General features: G+C 37.0%; 1 pseudogene; it reads right to left on the bottom strand.

The window, feature by feature from the left end:
* Positions 1-534: 534 nt before the first annotated feature.
* LOC145009627 (callose synthase 5 pseudogene) lies at positions 535-894 on the bottom strand (annotated as a pseudogene).
* Between the last annotated feature and the right edge of the window lie 21700 nt (positions 895-22594).

The raw sequence follows: 22594 nt of genomic DNA, 5'->3' as shown, positions 1-22594 counted from the left end.
TTTTAATGGAACGCGCGTTCCATCCTTTAACAGTAGGGGGAAATGAAATTCTGAAAAAATTAAAAATCCCGCCTTCCTTTTTTTTCTCCTTTCCCTCTTGCCCTGGACGCTCCTTCCTTCCCCCTCCCGACATTGACTGCTGCTTACTTCTTCCCTCACTTCTACCTACTGGAACCACCATATCTCCCACTCGATGTTGAAATTGTTAGATTATACTCTCAAGTCTAAATACAGAAAAAATACAAGATAGTGAAGAAGTAGCAGTAGAAAAAGCCCTAATCGGAGGTGGTCCTGTTCTTCATTGTTTCTTCGATGTTGAAATTGTTAGAAAAAGCCCTAATCAGAGGTGGTCCTGTTCTTCCTCCCACCACGATTCCCAGCTTTTGTTCGCCGGAACACCGATTCCACCGTGGTTTCTGATCCACGCTGACCAGTCGTCCCAGTCTTCAACGATTTTCTGCGATTCAAATCCGGATGGGTTGAAAAGAAAAGGGGCGAACAGACACGACACGACTAGGAACCACATTGAGATGGTTAGGTGGCTCTGTATTTGGCGCCGCCGTGGAGAATTGTGCGACCGAAATAGTGAAGTTTGGTGCCAAGAGAGAAGGTGAAGAAGACAGCGGAGAGCTGGAGGTTCATGATTATTAGGTCACCGAGTGCAGTTCTGAAGCCTCTTTCGAGTCCGATCTCCATAATCATCGGTAACGCCATTAAAAGACCAAGTTGAACTACAGATTGAGAAGCCATGGCTGCTTTCAAAGGTTTATCTCCTTGCATCTTTGCTGATTTCATAATCACTTTTTCTAATCCACTTAAACAGAGATATAATCTCCCGTATAAGAACGCATACACAGTAAGCATCACCATCTGAAACATAAGATAATTTGTCATTTTCTTTAGACTTTAAACTGTTAGACACACACACACACACACACACACACACATATATATATATATATATATATATACAGATATTAATTAATTTACCATTGAGCTAACGTCGTCCTAGTTCCTAGATGGTGTTTGTGTGTACATAGACACACACGAATGTGGAGTCTCCAAAGCTGTTGATATCATAGACAACATCATAAAGGATCCTTCAAGGGCACAATTGCTAAAGTTTTTCGTGTCTGATGGAGATCTTTCAAAAGAACTTGATGACAGATTTGGCTCTTAGTGTGGGGATATTTTGGTCTTGATTGTTATTAGAACTTTTTAACTTTTAACTTTTATGATTTAGTAATGATTTATTCCTATTTTTATTTTGTAACAGGCTTCGGTCCCACGAACGAATCTGATAATGATTGACCAGGTTCAACAAAGTCAAACGTTCATATTTTGATAGAGGTAAATACCAGAATACAAAATGAAACTAAAAACAATAATTTATAAAATGAAAATGATCCTGTATTTACAAAACCAATAACAATCGATACATCAATATGTACAACAACTTACATTACAATGAACCCGTATTGTTAACCATTCAAAATTGACATTGAAGAAACAATGAAAAGTTTTTACCTTTTGTTACTTTTCTAACTCGGTTTAAGCAAAAATTCACCTTTTTTTTACTGGGATTGCAGCTGTGTACTTACAGTGGGCAGGAACATTTTACCAAAGAAAAGAAGGAAGAATGATTTCAAGAGGAATTGGAATTGTGATCATCTGCGACTAATGTGGGTATTTGACCTTGATTGACAAAGTCAATCTTGTTTAATCTCAAACAGCAAAGAATTTTCTCGGGTAATTCTTCTGGTTTTTGAGCCTGTATGTTTTTTTTTAACAAGAAAAAATATTAGGGAGGGAAAAAGTTGTAATAGTTTGAAAGTACATCAACAATTCATGATTAGATTTAGATTACCTGAATTGTTAAGCCGAGATTCATAATCCCGTGTTTTAGACGTTCACGAAATGCATCCAATCCTTTTCTTGCTATGTAACTAAATCGATGAATATCAAGGTCAATTTCAAAGTAATTTGATCCCTTAAAGAAGTTGTGTTGGGGGCGTGAGAACATGGCTCCATATAATCAACAGAGTGAAGGGGACAAAAATATTAGTACTACTACTCCTCCTGTTGTTGCTGCACAAAGCAAACCAAATCTGAAAAAGATTCAAATGATGTCTAAAACAACAGGTGAAGATAATATTCAAAGCATAAAAACTTATGTTACTGAATTAAAAGAACGTGTGTCAAAGTTACAATACCAAAAACAGCTACTTGTCTGCCAGGTTAGTTACAATTTAGAAAGAAATTAAGTTTTTACTAAAATTCCGAAAATGCCCTTTGTAAAATTATTGTTTTGGTTTGAACAGGCATTCGAGGTAGAGGAAGCAAACGATGGTGGTGGTGGTGGGGCCTCTGATGAGACGGATTTTGTGGAGGAAATGGAATATCCTATCATGCCACGTCACCTTGTGTTATGTCAGGTACCTATGGAACAAGCTTGTACTCCTCGAATAATAGTATTGCAATCACTCATATTACCATAAATTTCAATCCTATAGACTTACAATGCAATTTCGTTCTAGGTATAATTCCATCAATGATATACAACCAATAAAACTACTTTTGTCAAACACATATATGTACACTACACTAACGGCACACCTGTTGGATTAGGGTCTGATATGTGTTCTACAAGTGTATAATCGTACTGCCATCCCACTGGATTCATCCCCGTTTCTTTCTTTCTTTTTACATTTGGCAATGTCGGCTATCTATGTGTCATTTCCTACAAAATATCCGTTTGTGATAATAATTTAAAAATAAAATAAAAATAAAAAAACTCTTTTGTAAAAATGTATGGGCCGAACAAGAAAGAGTGCATTTTAATTGATTCATCAATTAACTTTTTTTTATAAGGTGTAAGTTAATTATCGTTCGATATAATCGACTTTGATCGATAAAAGTTGAAATGCAATAAATATGATCAAGGTTTTCTAGAGATAATGCATAATTAAAAGGTTCCCTAAATAATGTACTGATGAAACGTGGCTTTCGCATGTCAGCATACTTTTTTGTTTGACTTGATGGGCTTTCTTGGTTAACCACTTAATTTGGACAGCTTAGTGTATCAAAACACCAACCCTTCCCCTACTTGCCCTTAATATTTTTTCCACCAACTTCTCTCATGTTAAAATTGATGATGATTATGAAATCTGTTTGTTGGGATGTAAAAGTAAAATGGTCATTTGGTCTTAGGGGCTGTTTTATAGTTTCTAACCATTCAGCCACTTTACCATACAAGACTTGATGGGAAAATAAAAGAAAAAAGAAACAGTCCCTGAATTATTTGTATTGATTCATGATTGATACCTTGTGTTTTCCCATTCCAGGTAACAGTTTCAAATTCGAATCCAAACATAGTAATGGTTGGATTTCGTGTCCCTGTGGGGAACACATTAGCAAACCATATACCCTCTGAGATAACAATTTTCCAAAGAGTTATAAAACTAGACGAATGCATGAGGTCATGGTATGACATCCCATTTACAGTTGCAGAATCCCTTCTAGCTGATGAAGAAATTACAATCTCCATAGGAACAACTTTCAACAGATCAACTTTACCAAGAATAGACACTTTAGAAATTTATGGTAGAGTAAAGGATGAATTTGGTTGGAAGGAAAAAATGGATGCAGTACTGGACATGGAGGCACGTGTGCTTGGTAGCAGTTCTTGGGTTTCAGGATCTGGGAAAAAACGTTGCATTTGTTAAGTTACTCCTATTGAAGAACAGGTTGTTTCAAGCCATTTTGCCTAAATGAGAAATATATTATCAAGTACACAAGTCACTTCTCTACTTCAGTTTTTTATATTATGCTTTTACTAATTTACAATCACAGGGACAACAGATGCAAATGAGGAATCTTCACGATCACATGCCATTCTTCGTTTATAAATCTTGCAGGAAATGAAAGAGGTGCAGATACAACTGATAATGATAAGAAAACAAGGTAAAGGTTGGAATATAGAATGGAATGGAATGGAATGAGTCATTCCTTCCATTTCTTCCCTCTCTATTTTTCTCTCTCTCTTTTATTCTAATGATCAAAGTTCTTGTTTTTAATATCAGTTTCCCTGTTCTCTTTTATACTTGATGCACCTTTTATTTGCAGGCTTGGCCTGTGCGTACTCCAAGGCCTGTTGCTTTCAAGCTTGTTGCTGATACCCCTCTTCTTACTGGACAGGTAAGTTTCAAATCTTTTTGTTGTGGATTTCTTATAGTTTCTTTTTGTTGTGGATTTCTTATAGTTTACTTAGCTTCTTAAATCAAAGAGTATAAAGCTTTCCTAATGTGTTCTAATAATTAAGAAAATGGTGTTTTTTTGAAAAATGCTTCTCAATTTATCTTATTAGGAAGAATGGAGAATTGGCCTCAAATCATATGTTTTTTTTTCCAGTAACTTCCACTTCCTTCATGGGTTTGTAACAATACTGATGGACTTTGCTATTTTGTTGTATGGTGTATTACCTTGGATATAATTTGTTTTTACAGTTTTCTCTTTTTATTTAATTTAAATTTGGATATAAGTTTGTAACACATGGGATTTATGATTGCAGCAAACAATCTTTCTTTTCTTTCCAGACATGATTAAAGGCATGTTTTTGGCTGTAGTTATTGGACCACCTGTTGTGGTTGCCATCATTTTAATAGTACAGGTATTATTCTATCTCTGAGAAATTTCATTTGCCATGTCATCAAAAGTTGCCAGATGGACTATTATCTTTCATGTTTGAGTTGGTTCTCAACTTGTAGAAGAATAACATAAAATATTTTGGCATCTGAGTGTAAAAAATAATATTTGAACTCATAAGTTCCTTAATAATACTTTATTGTGTTACATGTACTTTATTACTTACTCATAATATATAATTCAATCTGATTATTGATTATGTTTGGTGAGATCATGTTCTCTGTTCTTGATGCTGCATCTGATAGGGAACCAAAAGTGAGGACTTTTTTTCCCCCTGACACTTGAAATAACAAGGTAAGGAGAGCATTCTAAACATTCTGGAAACTTTAAAAGAAGAGGGAAATAGGGTCTTGTTCAATGCTTTAGCTGTGTTTGCTCTAAGGGAGATCAACTTATCAAAAGTAAGTTACTGTTTCACCCTTTTATTTAATATTTTTGTGATTGAATGAAAGTCTTAATGAAAGTAATTGACAACCCTTTCTCTGTAAATGATGTTGTGATTGTGGGAGAGGTGTTGTGTTTTTCTCTGTTGCTAGGTAACCTTCTCAACAACAACATTCTACTTAAGCAGGTGAGTAATCAAGATTAAGGGAGACTTGTAATCATGTTTGACATTCCTTTCCAGTAAGAAATAGAGTTGTATGATTATTTGTTAGTTTTATAGGAATGTATAACCCATGTTAGCAATGTATTATTTTTGTTTAACATTTGAATGATTCTTTGTATGACATTACAATTTGTGTAATTTATTTTATTTTTTGAGTATGAAATTTTATTTTATATTATGCAATGGATTGTATTTTTTGTATATGGTATTTTATTTCTATTATGAGAAATTAAATGAAAATTTAATTTAAAAATTAATAAATATATAAATTTTTTTTTTTTTAAACATTTAAATTTACGATACGCAAAAATGTGTGTCATCTTCATTTATGACATGGCCTTTCTTGACAGGGGCTTTCTTGATACGCATTGCGTGTCATTAGCACGCGCGTCGTAAGGTTACGACACGCGAATGCGTGTCATCTTCCTTTATGACAGGGCCTTCCTTGATACGCATTGCGTGTCGTAAACGCGCATCGTAATTGCGCGTCGTAAATGAGCGTCGTAAATGCGCGTCGTCTCTCTTTATGACAGGGCCTTCCTTGACACGCATTTGCGCGTCGTCTGAGCCTTTTACGACGCGCAATGAGCATCGTAAAAGGCCTTTTTTCTTGTAGTGCTACTTACTCCCCGATACCCTATGGATTATTACTTGGACCACGCACTGATCCGGTGTCATCAGTAGCACGGGCCCTATACTACCATCCACACTGCATCAGTATTCACCCCAAGTCCTCTTACGATACCATGTCACAAGTACTCTAATCTTGCTATGCATAAGGTACTCTCCAATAGACCTCTCATAAGCTCCTCGTTGCTACCTAGTCACTCTCAAGCATCTCAAAGCAACAATAATCTCCTAGGCTAAAGCATCAAAAATCAGGCCACTCTAGTCCTAATATGAATACCTAGCCTACTCTAGCATGCATAACACATCATATCATATCTCATAACACATAATGTAAGGGTATTTTGGGAAATCACCGTTCGGGCACTAGCTGATCGTACACACTGCTCTGCTCTGCTCGTTTCAAAACCTTTTACTCTTATAGAAAAACTGTTTGATTTATGAAAATTTTCTCAAATCCTCAGTCTGAGTTCAGATACACCCGAAGGTGCATCCGAATCCCTGAAACCAAGGCTCTAATACCAACTTGTAACGACATGAATTTTCAAAACATTTTTTTTCATTTTTAAAAGACACATTCATTCATAAGATAATATCAAAACATAATGTATCCATTGTTACCATAACAAAACATATCCCAGAATCTCAGAACATAAACTCCATGAGTGTGTACGGATCATGCCGGTGCCTTCCTGCAATCCTCACTAGTACCTGAAACACATAACACATAACACATAACACGGTAAGTATAAATGCTTAGTGAGTTCCCCAAAATACCACATACAACACATATTAGCCACTCGAGGCTATAACTCTGTATAACCCTCTAGTTAATGTGTCTCAGTGGGACCCTCCAGTCCCATAACTCTGTGGACCCTCTAGTCCTAACTCTGTGGACCTTTCGGTCCTAACTCTTTGAACTCTGAATCATACATAGCACAAATCACATAGAAATCACATCACACAAAAGCATAAAAGATACTCTTTCACATAACTCTAATTACCACTCTAGGTAAAGTATAGTGAGAAGACTCACCTCGAGTAACTCGGTAAATCTCGAACTCGGTAATACTGGTCTAGCCTCCACCTAATCACATGGAATAATTACTCTAATCAGTACAACTCTCAAAGGCTAGACTAATCCCTTTCTTAGTTCTCTCAGAAGGGTAAATACCATTTTACCCCTCTTATGGCTCAAAGATCCAATCATTGACTAAACCCTAAAAGTCAAACCTCCAGGTTACGCTGCGCATACCAAATCTATACGTTGGGTGTACTCGGCGATGTCACAAAAACAGGGAACGTGACCCCGTACGCTGTGCATACTGGGATTACGCCCCGCGTAAATCCTAGTTTCACACTCCTTTGAATTTGGGTCTTAAACGATTAAGACATATACTCATACTTCAGATCTGACTTCCCTAAGGCCATTTAATCCATAAAGTCGAAACCTTTAAGCCTTTGCATGGCTGTAGAGGTCACTAATCACTCTAACACCTTTCCTCTTTCCTCATAAAGCCTAGATCTCATGCATGGCTTAATATTTACGTCCAAGATTGGATTTTTATGGATCTAGAACACATATAACAATGAAAGGGGATAGATCTAGGTCCATGGAGTCCCTTTGATCATAAAGTCTTCACCTTTGGGAATTAAACCCTAAAAATGGCCCATAAAACACAAATCCAAAATGAAGAGGAAAGTTCTGAACTTTTTACCTCCAAGTGATGTCCTCCCCTCTGAAAAGCCCAGATCCAAGGCTTGCACTCCAAGACTAGCTTCCACAAAGGTTTTGTCTTCTTCTTCACAACACAAAAAGGAACTTCAAGCTCAAACATACACACACACACACACAGGCTTAGGATGAAGGTTGGCTCTCTCTTAGGGTTTCACTCTCTCAAATGGTGGCTGAGGATAAGGCCTTAGCTTTCTTTATATAGGGCTCAAGTCACAATTAGAGTTTGCATCTAGGCCCGCTATGCCCAGCATAACCCTGGGTATGCCCAACGTACCTAGGCGAGTCCGCATCCAAACTAAGAGCATGAGTACGCACAACGTACTCCTCAGTACGCCCAACATACTCAACGGCTAAAATATTCCTTTAGGGATTAATCTGGACAACTTGAAAAGGAATAAGGGTTAAATGATTATACTTGAATTTTGGGATGTTACACAAACCAGGATGGTGGAAATGTCCGGGGGTGGGTGACTATCATGTATTGTATCATAACAATTGAATATAAATGATCAAAGAAAACACAACCATCATAATTAAAATTGATAAAGTTACATCGTTTGTAAGTGTTACATGTTTCAAAAATCAATTACAATATAATGCTAAAAAGATTGTGTGACGCCATAACGTCCCATCAGCAAAAGCTGGTAGTTTCCTATTTTACTGGTTCCCTGAGAATACAAGTTCTTTTCAAAAAGTGTCAGCTATTAAGTTGGCGAGTTCATAAGAGTTTTAATGATTAATTGTAAGTCTTTCCATATAAAGTAATCATATTTATTTCCAGAAAATTCAATATTTTCCATAAAATGAGTTGTAAGCCATTTGCTCGTAAAATGATATTGTTTGTTCTAGAAAATCCAATATTTTCCATAATAATGAGTTGTAGTCTTAAATGTTCCAAGACCGGAATGTACAAGTATTTTCCATGCTTAAAATAGTAAGATGCAATTTTATTCGTATATAAAACCGTTTAAAGAAATGTGTTTTCGTGTAAAATAAACGTATAGTCGTTTCCTCATGTGAGTTTTCATATCCGTGCTAAAAATGAATTGTCTGCTGCGACATTCTTCATGCATCGAAGTGTTTATGACATTTGTCATCCATAACCTGCCGGTCTAACTATAGCTATTAGTCAGGGTGTGGGATCATCAGTCTCATATAGATCTATACACAAGTATTATGCTCTCTTACATGATTCTAGTTATAAAACAGGACTTTCGTGTATACCTCAGTTAGGTACCATGAAGACAATGTCTCACAAATTTATTCAACGATAGTACGTGTTTTTGTAATGAAAACATTTGTATATGTAATTTTCCCCTTTTTCCAGGATAATATAGAAAATACCGTAAAATAATTATATATGTATGTTATATAATTTTACCCTTTGCTCAACAGGTTACAATGTTGGTAAAGTTTCGTAAACTATATTTATATGTTTAATGTAGTATATGTTTTGTACCCATTATATATATATATATATATATATATATATATATATATATATATATAATGTAGTGTATTTTGTACTCGTTTTTCATATCTTTACATTTTTATAAAAATGTTGTATGTAAAAATATACGAGGTGGGTAGTAAAGCCCTTTCGCGTATTTATCACTTTTCATAAAAATAGTAAATAAACGTATTTAAATGATTGCGTTTTTATGTAAATTTTTATTGTGTGTTACTTGTGTTCGCCCCTAAAACATAGAAAAAGTCTTGAAAAATGTAGGGGTATGAACTCACCTACGCATGTTTGCGGCTAGAAAACATGGTGAAAACGATGACCTTCGAGTTAGCGTATGTGACGGTGTTTGAATCCTACGAGTTTTAAACACATGATAATGTGTGTAAATTAGTTAAATTATTAAGAAAACATTGTAAAACACTAGATAATAAGAAGTACTTACAACAAATATTTAGGAACTATCTTGAAGAATTTGGTTATTGGGAATGTTTGATGGTGAACTTGGAGAGAAAATGAGCTTGATCTTTTGAGAGAATATATGATGAAATTGTTTAACTGTGAATGAGGATGGTGAATGAGTTCTAATTGAGGTTTATAAAGGAGGATAAGAGGTGTAAGAGAAGTGACATGTACGCTGGAATGTATAATATATCACATTGGTAACTTAATCCACCAAACAAGTGGCACAATATCTAGATATTTAGGAGGGTTTTCGGCCTAACTAAGGGTGATTTCGGTCAATGCATGACCGAAATCATCTTTTACACCACTCACAATGTAGATTTCCGTTTTGGTGTCACTCAAGAAAGAGATTTAGGTCTAAGCATGGGTGATTTCGGTGTTAATGGGCCTTAAACATGTGTTTTCGGTCTAGATGTTATTCCTATGAGGGTGATTTCGGTCCTACTCAACTGAAATCTCAAAGATAAAGGCCTTACAACCGAAAACTCAAGGCATGGCACAAGTAAATGCGTTAAGTCCTAACTACCTACCTTTTATTGACTCTTCCTATTCCTTGATGGTTTGTTGACTTTATTTGACTTTCAAAGGTTTATTACAGCGTGGCTTTCAAAGTGTGTGTGTGTGTGTGTGTATATATATATATATATAAACTCATATAAAGATTCCCTCTTGGTTTTCAAAGTTCTATTGCATCAAGTTACGTTATGAATTTACTTGTACACGGTTATAATTTAGACCTTGCTTGTTCTAAAATTTTCCAGTTGTCACAGGGTTAGGCATAAAGTTAGAGACTTTATGGATTAGGATATCATTTAGGGTCAGATATGAGGTTGCGATAAAGTGTCTTAATGATTAAGAACTTAATAGTTGATATTTGAGTTCAGATTAGTACGTCGAACGTAATCCTAGTTATGCCCAACGTAGCCAGTTGTGAACCCGTTTCCTTTATAGCCGTGTTCTCTACACCTAGTGTAGAGTTGTGAACACCGCGTATAAGGTCAAAATGTTGACCTTTGACTTTCCTTGACTTTTGACCTATTGTTCCTTTAGGTGAATTTGTGAGGGTTTTGGTCTTGGAAGGGGCAAAATGGCCTTTTGTCCTAAATGTGGATTAGACTTGGCTTGATACTAGTTGAGTATGGTAAAAGTACCTTAATTGTTAATTAAGGATCTTTCGTGTAATTAATAGGCGGAGTCTAGTTCTGGTAGTTCGGGTGTGAGTTCTGTTATTCATCTGTGCTAGGTGAGTCTCCTCACTATTCTTACATGCATGGTAGAATATTTATATTTGATCAGCTGGGTCCATGTGCTATTACTATTATATGTGTTGTTGTATGTGTTGATACTGCGGGTAGTCTCCAAGGTTGCTAATAACCTACAAGGTATGTTGTTGGCCCACTGAGACTTTGGGTAGTCTCCAAGGTTGCTAATAACCCATAAAGGTTTATTTTGTGACGTGTTGTATGTAATATTTAGGGGAACTCACTAAGCTCCGTGCTTACAGTTGTTGATTAAATGTGTTTTAGGTACTTCTGAGGAACGTGGGAAGTCAAAGGCTTGATTTTACACATTAGTCTATGCTTCTATTTCTGGATATTTTGGAACACTCTAATATTTTGATGATGATTTATATTTGACACTTGTCACTGTCTTGGGATGGTTTTTATGAACAATGTTTTATGTCAATTTTAAAATGAAAAATTTTGTTTAAAATTTTGGATGTTACAATTTGGTATCAGAGCCTTAATTTGACGGATTTGGATGAACATGTGAGATTTCATACTCAAACTAAGGATCTCAGAGTTTTATCAAAACGTTTTATAAAGAAAAAAAGAATTTCAAAGGGGAGAACCAGATGAAGCAGTATGTACAATCAGCCAGACGTCGAGCAAAATATCTTTACTTATTTTATGTGTTGTGTCGAGCTGTTATCTTGTGAGTTAATAAAATTGCATGCTAGTTGATAGGCTAAGGAACCCTCGGGAAGTGTCTGTTGGGGTTTCCTGCTTCATGATGCCTTTAGCCTAGGAAGTTGCTTTTATAAGATTGAACCTATCCTGGTTATTTTCTTGGTGTACGCTGCATAATTTTACATGGATAAGATTTTATAGCCTTAGAATATCTGATTTGGCATTTCTTCTTATTCCTTGTTTGGTTGTGGACTTGAGGTAGAAGCATTTATTTGACTGCCTATCGAGTCTTGTTTTGTGTGTGATTAGCATAGGAAAAGTATATGGCGAGCATAACGGAAATATTCTCGAGATGAAGTGGTGTTGGGGAGTAGTCTAGGATGAGTGCCTAGATGCCTAGTAGTGGTTTTGGGGAACCTGCATGGTGAATGGATAGATACCCTTGAGGAATAGAGTTTGGGTGACTTAGGGTCTTGAGAGAACAACTTGAGGGGAAAATGGATTGTTGTGGAAGGTAGTATTGGGCCCTTAGTACTAAAAGCACCAGATTTGTACTCAAGAAAGAATCTTAGGGTACTAAGGAGCTTGCAAGAATATGTAAGTGTTTGTGTATGCGATTTAGCCTAGTTCTGATCGTTTTCTTGTGTATTTCAGTATGGTTGTTACCCGATGTTAAGGCTCTAGTGACCCCGATAGGCCGAGTGCCAATGATGATGAGATCTGCAGGATGATTGCCACCAAGGTGGCCGCGGTGATCATAGAGGCCATACCAGAGATGTTTGGGTCTATTAATACCATGTTGATCGAGACTTTCGACGAGCACTATGCCACCGTCACAGAGGTTACTACCGCTAAAGCCACCTTAGGGGTGATTCGTTGTGGTATCGAGAGTTCAACAACATGAAGCCACCAGAGTTTGAAGGAACAAGGATCTGATTGTTGTGATGATTTTGATTTCTGATATTGAGGGTTGCTTCTACACTTGCTCATCTCCGGAGAATCTAAAGGTTCACTTTGCGTTGAACCTACTTCGCTTGGGAGCGAAGGATTGGTGGAGGTTTGTGACAGTTGATTATTCTCCTGTGGAGCATTCCATAGTAACTTGGGAAAGATTTACCGAGTTGTTCAGAGATGAGTTTGTGCTATCGGTTGGGAGGGAGCGGTTGACCCAGGAGTTCTTATCTCTCAAGCAGAAGACAGAGATGGCGACTGAGATCACCAGGATGTTCCATGAGAGGGCCTTATTTGGCCATGGATGTGTGTCTTCGGAGCAGGCACATGTGAGCCGATATCTGAGTAACCTAAGGAAGCATATATGTGAACACATAGGATGTAGTTATGATCAAAACCCATAAGTATGTTCATTTTACTTCCAGATTTTGGAAGAGGTTTCATGAGGATTTGGGCACCCGATTACATTTTAGTACCGCCTATCATCCGAAGATAGACGGTAGAGCGAGCAGACTATACAGACACTTGAAAATATGTGTTGGGAATAGATCAATTATTTTGGTGGGAGGCGGGACTCCTAGCTTCCTTTGGTTGAGTTTTTTTTTTTACAACAAGAGGCATATTTCCAGCGTTGCCATGCCTCCTTTCGATCTCATGTATGCGAGGAAGTGTCAGACTCCTATTTGTTGGGGAGAGGTCGGACAGAGGGTCATGGAGATCACTGAGATAGTGCTCAAGATGACAACATTTATTTAGCATGTCAGACAGAGATTATTGATGACACAGAGACACTAAAAAGAGTTACGTGGATCGGCGATGCTCTGAGTTGGAGTTTTGGGTTGGAGATTTGGTGCTCTTGAAGATAGCATCTTAGAATGGTGTTATCCGATTCAGGAATCGCGACAAGTTGGGCCCCATATTTATTGGCCCTTTCAGAGTTATAGCCCAATTAGGAAATGTGGCATACCTGTTAGAGTTGCTTGAGGAGTTAAGTCATATTCATGATACTTTTCGTGTAACAACCCATTATTTTTCTAGTCAATAAAAGTTAAACCTTTCTCGAGTCTTGTTGATTTGGTTATGATCATAAGGTTTAAAATGATTTGAATTATATAAATGATGGTTTTATATAAGTATATGGAATAAAATACACTTAAACATCAAGTTCTTCCCTTTGGAACCGAGAACTCTCAGACCGAAAACCTCCTCCACCGAAATCAGATTTCAGACTGCAAACCCTTCTTCGGCCAAGAACCCCTTTCTGACCAAAATCCCAACCGATATAAATGTTTTCACTTGAAAAACTTAGTCAATTCTTACTTCTTCACTCGAAAACACTCCTATTTCTCTCTCAAGCATCATACAAGGATCTTCATATCTTCAAGAAAAATCCTTCAGATCTTCATAATTTTCACCAAGAACACCAAGAACAATCTTCCAATCTTCAAGTTGGCCGAAAACACCTAGGACAGAGAACTTTTTTCTGAATGAGAACACTTTAGGACCGAGAACCTGGTTCTCGGTTGACTATTTAGGACCGAAATCAAGGATTTCGGTGAAGGCTAGACCGAAAACTCTCCTCAACACTTCATGTAATTTTCGGTAATTAATCCTTTCATAAAATAAGTGTTGTCTAACACTTTAATTAATTATCTCGCTAATTTAAATACAATTACGTGTTTAAATAATTCTAGAAGACCGTTTTTTTCCACGTATGCTAGTGCGAGGATCATCTCTTCAGTCTCGCTATCCAACTTGAATACCTACTAGAGGTGAGTTATCCCACTACGTTTTCACTATTTTTCAATGTTTTTTAGGGGGGGGGGGGGATACAAGTAAAACACAAGGACTCTTGTGTTAATATTCAAACGATTTCAAAACGTTTTTGCAATTGATTCAAATTGATTTATCGCTACCATTTATGAAAATATATTTATGTGTATTTTAAACCCTTTTGTAACATGTCGAGCAAAAGGGTACTTTTCACGACTCGCTTACTACTACTTCATATACGCAGTTAAATTGCAAAGGCTTTGAGTACATTACTGAACATTACATTTAATCAATAATTGGTATAGTTTGTGAGCTTCTACACTATTTTACTAAGTACAAGAACCGATACAAGAACATACATTCAAACTATAATATGTATAGTTTGGGAAACACTACTCTATTTTACAAATTCAAGTACACTATTCAGAAACAAGTATATAAACTATAGTTGGTATAGTATATGGAACACTACTCTAATACATTGATTCAAGGATACACTACTAAATAATTATTGAAGTATAATTATTTTACATTAAATAGTACACTACTACAAGTTAATACATATAGTTTCAAGTACAAGAGAACACTACTACACTACATGTAAACTAGTAAATACAAGGTTGCGAGGCACTACTTCAATTGTACCCCTCGGGGTACAGGTCTAAGTCCTATAAATTCTAGCCAGAGTCTCCTAGAGGGAGAGTGTGACTTTGTGTATAGATATATATGGGATTGACAACCCCGTGCCTAAACTGTTAGCTACAGTTAGGCCGGCAGACCTGGGGTGACAAACGTCATAACATTCTGACGCCTGAAAAACGTCGTAGAGACCACTAGTCAGTTTAACATGGTTATATGAAACTCACAACAATATTAACTAAAACATTTGTTTACGGGATTACAATGGTTTTATTTTAATTAATAAAACTACCATACACTACTATACATTACAGCTGGTGGTATCCAGGCATACATACAAATGGTTTTCATACAATGCACTACTATATATTATAGTTGGTGGTATCGAGGCATTTATACAAAGGTTTTCATAACAAAAACTACTACGATACACTAATTTCCTAGTATGGAGTACACAAGTACTACATACACTTTAGGGAAAACATACATTATACGGTTTTATTCACTAATAAAAGTACATACACTACTACAGAGTACAACAACAACATACATTTTGGTCTTAGGGCCTAAGGCTACATTACATACACTATAGAAAATATTGGATTTTCTGGAGAAACATACTATCATTTTCAAAGAACAAAGACAAGTTTTCCATCTCTAAAACATACTTATGAACTCACCAACTTAAATGTTGATACATTTTCAAAACCACTTGTATTCTCAGGGAACCAGTAGACAGGTACACCCGCAGATTTTGAGAAGACGGAGCTTATAGAGTCGCGTCTTTTATACTTTTATTATACATTTTTGGATGCCATACAAATCGTGTATCGAACAGATGTAAATACTTTACTTTATCAATGTAATGGCATCATTTCAAGCATGACATATTTACTTACAAGTTATAGTCTTGGGAAATTAAGATTGCTCCTCACTTTTAGGACAATATATGATTTTCCTGGTACAATACCTTCATTTTATACAAACAACGATTCATAACTCATTTTATAAGAAAATATTGGATTTTCTGGAAAACAAACTTGAACTTTCGAATGGCATACATTTACGCAAATAACTACTTATGAACTCACCAACTTAACTGTTGACACTTTTTCATTGAAATAACTTGTATTCTCAAGGAATCGCTAAACACCAGGTTAACAACTACTTTTGGGGACTAATGATCTGGCGTTAGGAACATCATATTGTATTTTGACTTTTGAAACATGTAATACAACAATAATGTAAACTTTTTAAATATATATTATGGTAGTGTGTACTTTCTTTACTATTCAATTGATATGATATTGTACATGACATCCTACGCCCCCGAATGTTTCCGCCGTTCAGGTTTGGGGTGTGACAATATACAACTATAAACACTATGGCACCGAAGTGCTCTGAACTAAAAGTATACTTTTAAAATATAAGTATTTTGTAAGAAGTTTACGAACATACATACATACCAGGAATAGTATCACATGAAGAACAAGACAAAAGTATTTAGATGTTGGACACTACGGTTAAACCTGGATAGTTATGTAATCATATATGGGATAAATATAGCCTGGTCAACTATATTTATTTGAGATATGACCAACATGTGTTTGGGAGCGATTATGGTGTTGCAACAAGTCTAAAACTTACCAAATTCCATACAAAGGAAAAAATAGAACCAAACATACAATTAAAATACTATATGAGTATTTTATAGCACTATAACACTAAAATCAAACACATGAAAGCACAGAACTCTTGCTGATAGATCTATAGTTGCTAAGTGTATACATATAAGTTATATATAAATAAGATTTTATAGACTTAGAATAGGTAATTTTGCTTTACTTCCTATTCCTTGTTTGGTTGTGGACTTAGAGTAGGATCACTTTATCGAAGGCCTATTTAGTTTTAGTTATATATATAATATGTGTTCGTCATGTGATTATAGGGGGATCAGGCACAAATCACATCATACAAATTCATTTTGAGTGTTGCTATAAATTTCATGACAATTGTTTACTTGTATTAGTATACTTCCACTGTAATTGCTTAATAGAACACTATAATTGTCAAGATAAGATATATCTTGTTCAATATCACCTGGCTCATGAACACTATAGAGGACTTATTATCATTTTCTCTTAAATCATTATAGAGAAAGATGCATTCAAATAAGTCCAACAGAAAGAACAACAACCCACCATCGAATCCACCACCGCCACCACCTCGTCATTATGAAAATGCTATCTTCCAAGTAGCAGTAACAACCTTCGTGGCTGCTGACGTGTCACAGATCAATGCAAGTGGCACTAGCGGGGCGAGTAGTAGTGCCAACTCATCTAACCTTGGAGATAGTCATGGACACCCTTAGGAGTGTTTATACAAGGACTTCACCAACACCAAGCCTCGATCCTTCAATGGCACTGGAGGTATCATTACCTTAACGTGTTGGTTCGAGAAGACCGAATCAATATTCGAAATCTATGTTTGCCTTGAGTCTAGCAAGGTTAAATTTGCTTCATGCACATTGACAGACAGAGCCCTTACTTGGTAGAACATCCAAGTCAAGTCACGAACTCTCCCAATAGCCAACGATATGATATGGGATGATTTGAAAGAACTAATGCAAGCAGAATACTGCCCGAGGGGCGTGAAGGTGGAAAGATGTATATGAGGATTGCTGCTTACTGAAGATGAAGGGCTCCAATATCGCTGCTTACACTTCTAAGTTCAATGACCTAGCTTTTCTATTTCTCGGGATGGTCACCCCAGAGAGCAAGAAGGTGGAAAGATGTATATGAGGATTGACTCCCCCGACTCAAGGAAATGTCCTAGCTGCCAATCCACTTACTTTTGATAGTGCCACGCGCCTGGCACACATGCTAGTGCATCACAGAGATCACCAAGTCTTTGTAACAACCATTCCTAATCAGCTAAAATAGAGTGGCGGTAAAAAGAAGTTCTAGAACAAAAGAAAGGGCCAATCTTCGCAAGAGCCCTCAAAGAAATAGAAAACAGTGGCAGTCCATGCTGCTACCATTCCTGCTGTTGTTCCAATTATTGCAACACCTCCCAACCGATATGCAGGAAACCTCCCGCTATGTAAAAAATGCAACTTCCACCACCACGGACCATGTCGTGAGATGCAGTGCATCAATTACAACAGGAAAGGGCATACAACTCACTTTTGCAAGACACCTGTGCAGCCTAATGCTCAAATCCTTGTAGTTGGAGTAGGCCAAGCTTGTTATGGGTGTGATGAAACCGGGCATTACAAGAGGGATTAACCAAAAGAATGAAATGATGGCAACACAAGAAGAGTGCTAGCAATGGGCCAGGAGGAGGCAATAGCGGATCCCACTGTAGTCATGGGTACGTTCCTCCTCGATAACTCTTATGCATGCATTCTCTTTGATAATGGCGCGGAGAGGAGTTTCGTTAGCCATATATCCAAACACTTACTCAAACACAAACCCCAATCACTAAGTGAAACATTCACTGTCGAAATGGCTAACGGGAAGAAAGAGAGCACTAACGACGTATTCATAGGTTGTACCCTCACTCTAAACGACTATTTCTTTCCAATTGACCTTATGTTGTCTCCATAAAAAGATTCGATGTCATCATCGGCATGGATTGGTTAAGTCCTCATCACGCTGATATCCTTTGTTATGAAAAATCCATTCACTTAATCTGCCAAATGGCGAAGCCCTCCTTATCTACAGCGACAAGCTCAGCACGAACCTTGGCATCAGTTCGTGCATCAAAGCCCAAAAATATATGCGAAAGGAGTGTCGCGCATTCCTAGCTCATGTAATTAACGGAAAACAAGAAGTTAAAGGTCTCGAGAGCATCCCCAAAATCTGCAACTTTCCTGATATATTCCTCGAATATCTTCTAGGAGTTCCTCTTGAACGTTAAGTCGAGTTCCGAATCGACTTGATTCCTGGAGCTACCCCCGTAGCCAAATCCCCATTTCGCCTAGCACCAGTAGAGATGCAAGAATTATCCAGCCAGCTAAACGAACTGCTCAGTAAGGTATTTATTAGACCGAGCTTCTCACCATAGGGAGCACTAGTCTTGTTCGTAAAGAAGAAGGATGGATCTTTCCGAATGTGCATAGACTATCACTAACTAAACAAGCTCACCATTAAGAATAGCTACCCTCTACCCAAAATAGATGATTTGTTCGACCAACTCCAAGGAGCGAGCTACTTTTCGAAGATATACCTGAGATTAGGGTACCATCAATTACGAGTCTAGGAGAGTGACGTTCCCGAGACAACATCGTGAACTCGTTACAATCACTACGAGTTTGTAGTGATGCCCTTTGGTCTGCCAAATGCACCCGCCGTGTTCATGGATTTAATGAATCGGTGTGCCGTCCTTTCCTCGACAAATCTGTGATAGTACTCATAGATGATATACTTATCTACTCACGAAGCAAGGAAGAACATAGTCATCACTTGAGACAAGTTCTAGAAACATTAAGGGCGGAGAAGCTATACGCAAAATTCTCAAAGTGCGAGTTTTCAGTTAGGAAGGTAACTTTCCGAGGTCATGTGGTTAGCGAAGAAGGTATGCACATGGACCCTTCCAAAATAAAGGCAATCGAGAATTGGTCAGAAATGAGAACGCCCACATAAATCCATCAATTATTGGGTCTTGCTGGCTACTATCGCAGATTCATACAAAACTTCTCCAGAATCACTAAACCGCTTACTACCCTGAGTCAGAAGGGTGTAACTTTTTGTTAGGGAGAAAAACAAGACATTACATTCCAGGCACTGAAGCGAGCCATGTGCAGTGCACCTATCTTGTCACTTCTAGAAGGCAAAGAGGATTTCTTTATATATTGTGATGCATCCAATCAGGGGCTAGGCTATGTGCTTATACAGCAAGGAAAGGTTATTGCCTATGCCTCGAGGCAGCTAAAGGCATACGAAGTCAACTACACCACTCATGATCTTGAGTTGGGAGTTGTAGTTTTTACACTAAAAATCTGGAGACATTACCTGTACTATACCAAGTGTACTATCTTCGCCGACCATAAAAGCCTTCAACACATCTTTGATCCGAAAGAACTTAACACGAGACAGAGACGATGGGTAGAACTACTCAATTATTACGTATGCGAAATTCGCTATCATTCCGGAAAAAGCCAACGTAGTAGCAGATGCCCTTAGTCGAAAGGAGTACTCAGGTTGTAGGGTGAAGGCACTAACCATGACAATCCATTCCCATCTGTTCACACAAATCAAAGAGGCTCAACTAGAAGCCTAGAAACTGAAAAATATGGTAGGTTAAACCTTAAGAGGAATGGAGAATAACTTTTAGATCAATCGAGACGTTGTTTGTTATTTCATGAACCGGATATGTACCCCAAAGTTCGGTGGTTACAGAGATGGTTTCATGAATGAAGCACACAAAACTCGATACTCCATTCACCCAGGTTCATATAAGATGTATCTAGATCTCAAGAAACTGTATTGGTGGCTGAACATGAAATCCAAGATTGCCACATACGTGGGCAAGTGCCTAATGTGCGCCAAAGTCAAGTTATAATACTAAAATCCCTTAGGTTTACTACAACAACCAGACATGCCTGACTTGGAATAAAAAACGCTTAAAAATCAAGTTTTTACCTTTGGAATCGAGAACTCTCCGACCGAAAACCTCTCCCACTGAAATTAGATTTCGGACCGCAAACCCTTCTTCGGCCGAGAACCCCTTTGCGACTGAAAACCCAACCGATATACATGTTTTTACTCGAAAAACTTAGTCAATTCTCACTTCTTCACTTCAAAACACTCCCATTTCTCTCTCAAGTAACATACAAAGAATAGGCCGTGCTTGATGCGTAGGTGAGACCGTGCTCTACAACTTTCGTTTAGACTCCGTCGACTAATTGCGACATTATTTTTAAAGCTATATTTTTAATAGGTCGGGACAGGAAAAGTCCATTAAAAATTCATAACTTCTTCATTTGACATCCATTTTCGTCTGTCTTTTTACTAGTGAATTACTATTGACGAGACCTTCTATTCTTGTTTAGTTTGTTTCGGCTTAAAATGGATCAATCCATAATCGAATTTCAGGTTGTACACTGGTCTGCCGAATCTTTAGAAAAATCATAACTTCCTCATACGAAGTTAGATTTGGACGTTCTTTTTATGCAAATTCTCAGTTTAACATATACTACAACTCTCATTTAGATCACTTAGGCTAAAAAGTATTTTATTGTAAACTCGCTTTTTACGTCGTATAGTGTCGTACCGGTTTTGTTGCGAAACTTTGATAGGTCACAACTTTTAGCTCGGAACTCCATTTTCGATGAGGTTTTCACCTATACGTTTCTAACTAGATAATTTACAACTTTCAATAATATCAGTTTTACTTATTTCCAACTTAAATGTTATATTTTCGTTAATTTCGATAGTTGAACTTTTGATCGAAATCACATAAGACTTCCCATCACTTCCAATACTTTGCGAATGATTCTAAACATAGTTTTACTTCAAATATCATAAAACTATCTAGTTAGAACTCAACACTCAAAACCATATATTATTTAATAATATTCGATTTTAAATTAATAAACATACAAAACACGATAACTAAACAAGGTTATTAACGTGTATGTTACACAACTTGTGGTATCCAGGCATTCATACAAAGGTTTTCATAACAAAAACTACTACGATGCACTAATTTTCTAGTATAGAGTACACTAGTAATGCATACAGCTTAGGGAAAACATACATTATATGGTTTTATTCACTAATAAGACTACATACACTACTACAGAGTACCACAACAGCATACATTTTGGTCTTAGGGCCTAAGGCTACATTACATACGTTATAGAAAATATTAGATTTTTTGGAGAAACTTACTATCATTTTCAAAGAACAGAGACAAGTTTTCCATCACTAAAACATACTTATGAACTCACCAACTTAAATGTTGATACACTTTCAAAATCACTTGTATTCTCAGGGAAACGATAGATAGGTACACCCGCAAGTTTTGAGAAGACGGAGCTTATAAAGTCACATCTTTTATACTTTGTTTATACATTTTTGGATGTCATACAAATCATGTATCAAACAGATGTAACTACTTTACTTTATCAATGTAATGGTTGTCTTTGATTTGATTCCTATTATACAATTGTTGTGATACTGTACATCACGTCCTCCGCCCCCGAACGTTTTTGCCATTTCGGTTTGGGGGTGTGACATTCCATCTTTCCTAGTCGAGGAAGTGTGTGGACAATGACATGGTTGTGGTTCCATTAGAGGACATTCAGGTCGATGGTCGCCATAATTACATCGAGAGACTGGTGTCCATTATGGAGAGCAACAAAGTAGTGAACTTGGTCAAGGTTCAACGGTAACATTAGAAAGGTTTTGAGTGGACTTGGGAGCCCGAGCCTGAGATGCGTGAGCATTACCCATATTTGTTCGCAGGGGATGACTTTAAGGATGATGTCTGATTCTAGTGGGGGTAGAATTATAACACCCGTTTCCAGGTAAATTCCATTTTTAACCTTTCAATATCTAATTTTTCAAAATAAACTTTACGATGGGCGTACACGTAAGTACGTCGGGTGTAAGGTAATAAATGGATCGTGGAGGTAATTAAGTACGTTGGGCGTACATGTAACTACGCCAGGCATACTCGTGTTGTGCTTTAACCCTAATTATTAAGGGTTG

Source organism: Lactuca saligna, chromosome 8 (assembly GCF_052625555.1).
Source record: "Lactuca saligna cultivar CGN05327 chromosome 8, ASM5262555v1, whole genome shotgun sequence".
In the NCBI taxonomy this organism is placed as follows: Eukaryota; Viridiplantae; Streptophyta; class Magnoliopsida; order Asterales; family Asteraceae; genus Lactuca; species Lactuca saligna.
This window is presented reverse-complemented; position numbering and strand designations above follow the sequence as displayed.